At 31.8% G+C, this 5184-nt stretch overlaps 1 pseudogene; it reads right to left on the bottom strand.

Annotated features, from left to right (window-relative positions):
• Positions 1–3932: 3932 nt before the first annotated feature.
• On the bottom strand, positions 3933–4038 carry LOC112474328 (annotated as a pseudogene).
• Between the last annotated feature and the right edge of the window lie 1146 nt (positions 4039–5184).

Genomic DNA, 5184 nt, shown 5'->3' on the forward strand with positions numbered 1-5184 from the left:
AGCTTCTTTCAGAAGGCTAGAATTATGAAAAATTTGTCATATTGGAAGCCTATTCTTAAAACTCAACTTTATGATTGATTATATTAAAATTTCAATAAAATATATTTTTTTAGCATAGAAGCACATATAACATGAATATATTTTATCTAGCTCTATGAAACTTAATTGTTAAGAGTATTTTTAGAACTTAACCGTGATTTAATCTCACATTTATCATTTAGAGTTTCTCGTCAATGCACAATATTTTTATTAGACTTTGTGTCAAAAAAAAAAAAAAGAGCATCTTATATTTTCTTCTCCAAACTCAGAATTCAGACAATAACTCATTTATTCATTTATGCTGAGTTCCATGTCTGTGTCATAATTTGTGACAGTTTCTAGGGACAGAGTTTTCATCAAATTATGAAATTCTCCTCATGGAATATGTAGAATTCAGGGAAAGATTGACATAAAAAATATTACTCAATTTAGCATATAATTATCATGGATTGATTTCTATGAAAGTGAATTATATAGTTCTATGAAAGATGTAATCTCTATAGCTATAAAGAAGCAAGGATTGGAAAACTACCTGAGGGCTGAAGTAAAATAGATTACATGGCTATATATATTTGATACAGCAACTAGCAAGTCGATATGAACTTGCTCTAAGATACAAGAAAATCTTTAAGTACCATGGCTTAGTTTTTAACAAAACAATGATGGTATTATCTGATAATCATCAATTATAGTAGATAAATCAAGTACATCATTCATTCATTCATTCATTCATTCACCAAACCATTATTGAGAATTCACAGTGTTTAGGTAGCATACAAATACTGGCACATCAGATGAAAAGGTCTTGCCTCTTTACATCTATGATCTTACATCTATGAGCTGCTTGATTCATAATTAAATGAATGTAAGGCAATGTAACATGTAATAGGAAAGATTTATTGATTACTTTTAATTGATTACTTTTCTTCCAGAAACAGGTGAAAATATTACCTGCTGAGCCTCCTCAGATGAATGGAAGTGATCCTTAAGATAATAAGTGCAAATGTATGTCGGGAAAGAGGAACAGTGTTAAGATATGCATATGTGAGTGTATGTGCCAGAGTCATGGAATTAGACTTGGTATATTTATCACAGAGTACCTGGGAATGGGAAGGAGAAGGAACCTGGTTGCATAGGTGTCTTACTGTAATTAATATTGTAGTGGTTAAGAGTGTGGTCGCTGGAGTCAGAGCTAAGGCAAGTTTCAACACTTTTCTTTGTAATCTAAGGAAAAGTTACTTAAATTCTCAAAAAGTAGTTTTTTCTCTGCAAAATGGGAGCATAATAAAGTTTTCTTCATATAATTTTTGGAAATTTAAATGAGATAATAGTTTCAATGAAATTAGCATGGTGTTTAAACTGTGACTAGTGGTTATTATTAATATTAATATTTTCAAACACTATATTCTGTTCATTTCAAGACTCAGTTTGAGATAATAAGAGATCTTGAATTTTTCTACCTAATATTTTGGATTCTGTTTACATATTCAAACTAATTTTTAAAATTCTTAATTCAGTAAACAATTTATTAAATACTAAATACCCTCGCAATTAATAAAAGATTTGCCTGAATTGAATTGCCTTTTAATAGAATGGGTAATCACAGATATACTTTAACAAAATCATTAGTTTAAACTGGAAGAAACAAATGAACAAGGCAAACAAAAACTCACAGACACAGACAACAATTTAGCAGTTATCAGAGGGAAAGTGGGTGTAGAGTAAAGGGGGTCAAATACATGGTGATGAAGGATTTGACACAATGCGATATACAGATCATGCATTATTAAACTGTACACTTGAAACATCTAATTTTGTTAAATGATGTCACTCCAACAAATTTAATAAAACAAAATAAAATATTAATGTTAATTAATAAAATGAAGCAAGGTTCACAAACTCTTTAATTGATATATGTTTTATTTTTTTAAGATTTGGCAAGCATGTGTGTGCATAGAAATAGAACCATGTGGTAATTTATTTACTCAATCTTCTATATTGTTCATTTCCCACCCCATTCCCTGCCCTATTTTGACATCGACTTCTTGGCAAGATGGTTGCAATAGCTAAGAGGTTTGTATAAACTTAGTGCAATGCAATGATCTCAATATACAGATTCTTATCCATAGACAGAAATTTGAAGGTAACTACTGTGTCACAGCAAGTGGAACATTCTTTTATAACACAGTGATACACATCAATCTCCTTTTAAATAGCCAACAATAACCATTAAAAGCAGCATGCAGTCACTCTCTGAAATTCTCTTTGGACACAAAAGTGCCTTGGTTTCTACTAACATATATCGCCTCATTATATTCTAGTACTGTAGGTTATACATCAATGCACTTAATTTCTTTTTTGATTTTTAAATCAGGTAATCAAGGTCTAATTTACTAATGATTCCTAAATGCCTTTTTTATTTATGGTTTGGGGCTATTTGTATGGCAGTCATTTAGCAAATTAAGGTAGATGAAAAGCAATAATTTTACAGATGTTTATTGAAATCATGCTGTCATCCCATACTTAAAATGCTAATCTATTGACATCTACTCATTATAGATGAGCTCTACTTACTTTGTAACATTAGTATTTTATAACCTGGGATGTTTTAAAGTAGGCTGAAAGTCAAATTTTTAACCATCTCACTCAGAATGTATTTTTAAAGGATAAATGCATTTTATTCTTTATTACTTTAAAACTATTTCTTCCTAAACTGCTGTTAAATAATCTATGATTAACTCTTTGCACACTGCCCAATACTAACTAGGTGTTTATATTAATTTTGTTTTACAAGTGACAGAAATCTGACTGAGATCAGAAAAATGGGCCTCCCATTGACTGACAAATCCTCAGAGGGTTCTTCAGTCACACCAGGTGAAGAACAAATAAGTAGTGGAACCCAGAAAAGACTAGGATAAGGATTGAATGTCACCAGAATCTCTCTGTCTCTGGTTAGAATTTCTCTGTGTAAATCAGGTTTATTCCCCCTCCCTCCCCTACCCCTCCGGGTTTTGATATTATTGTTGTCATCAAGGAATTTGACACTTTTAGGAAGTGACTTATTAGCCCAAGTTAGATCAAATGAAAACCTCCAGACCAATCAAATGAGAGAAGGGTACAAGATGACATAAAATACTACTCTTAATGCTGGAGCACTGAGATGGGTAGGGTATTCTTCCTAGAATAGCTGTGCTGCCAGAAAATTCGCTCAATAAATATGAGGGACTAAATGTCTGGAGATCTTCATTTTCACATGTGATGTTTGAAATACAAACCTCTCAGAATGATGCAGTGCTTTTATTTTGAAAATGAATTTTATTATTTTAAAACTAACATGAGGTAAATATTATTAAAATGAATTGTCTGTATGCTTTCTGTCAGGCATTATCATATATATTCCAAAGTCTATATGTATATATACACACATATACATATACTTCTGTAATTTTAACTGTAATAAGGAAATAAATAAATGTAAATCAGTACTCTTTTGGTGCTTTAAATTAGGTACTTGAATTTTTGGATTTACTTAGAACGTGTAATATATTTATATTATCTTTAATTAATTGCATTTACCTTTATATTCTTAAGTCTGCCCATCTTGAGTCTGGATAACTAGAGACTAGGTAGATCAACATGGGGGAAGATGGTGAAGATGATGAATTTAGCAGCCAAGTAAAGCGAATACAATTTTAATTTTAAAGTTAGGGGAAAATTCTTATCTCATTCCTTTTGACCATTTGAATATCATAGTGTGCTTAACATTTGTTTATTTCTTTTCAGACAGACATTATAGATAAATCCCTACAGTAACACAAAACCATCTTAATTGGTCTCTCCACTCTCTTTTTTTTTTCTGACTAAATTTTCTTTTCTTTTCTTTTCTTTTTCTACACCTACAGCACCCGGTCTCCCATCTGAGTACTAACCAGGCCCGACCCTGCTTAGCTTCCGAGATCAGATGAGATCGGGTGTGTTCAGGGTGGTATGGTCGTAGATTGACTAAATTTTCTGAAGCTCCTGTTACTACAAGTTACCCTATCTCAATGCTGAAGACTTTAGCAATTTTAAATAGAGTTTCAATTAAAACCCAGAACTCATTAGCTTGACTTTATATAACCCATATAAACTTGTTTCTTGTCTATAGTTTCAACTATATTATACATTACTACTTAAACTGACCACCATAAGCCCAAGAAAACTGTTTTTCTCCAAGTGTACAATTCACATTATTGATTCTATAAAATGTGATAACGCCTAGTGGTTATAATTCTCGCTCTGTTGTTAGACAGTCCACAGTTCAAATCAGGCTTGGGCACTTATTAACTGAAAACCTTGCCAATTTATTTGACTGTTCTATTCCCCTTTCTCCTTTATTGGAAATGACAAAAGCATCTACTTGATAAGATTGTAAGGATTAAAAAGAACAATCAGGCAAAATGCTGAGCACAGTGTTGGTGGCTCCTCCTCCATTTTTTCTTCTTCCTGTTCTTCCTCCTCCTCTTCCTTCTCTTCTCCTTATCTTTCTTCTTTTCCTATTTGTTCCTTACATATTTGCTGACTTCTACTGAGAAAACCCGTACCGTAGAATGAATTAGTACCTCTCAAAATTCATTATAAGAAATCTCTTCCTGAAATAGTAATTACACATTTTTTTTTTATCCTTAAAAATTCTGCATCCCTTCTGAATCTTTCACTCTTAATGATTGATGTGCACACATAACACTGAGGAAGCAGAGTTCTATAAATGTTACATTTCCAAATCTAGATGAATAAGCAAACAAAAGCCATATCTACACATGTACTTGTTATCTGTTTAAATGGAGAAAATTTTCCTCCTCTTGGAAAGTTTTTCTATAGGAAATTATCTTGATTTAATTTTTAAATCCTTGCAGTGCAATAAATGTATGGGCGAATACTTGAGTAACTTAGAATTCTTTAGTTTCATGAGTATGTTTGTACACATCACTATTTTGAATAATAAAACACAAATTATTTTAGCTCATTTCTTCCACATGCACACTCAGGATTTCCATTTTCCTTTAATGATTTTGAACAATATTTATGACACTCTCTTAGGAGTCATACCTGTGTTTACAAATAAGTCTACTCCCATCTTTCTCTGCTATATGGCCTGGGCATATT

The sequence above is a fragment of the Pteropus alecto genome, unplaced genomic scaffold (assembly GCF_000325575.1).
Source record: "Pteropus alecto unplaced genomic scaffold, ASM32557v1 scaffold79, whole genome shotgun sequence".
Lineage (NCBI taxonomy): Eukaryota > Metazoa > Chordata > Mammalia > Chiroptera > Pteropodidae > Pteropus > Pteropus alecto.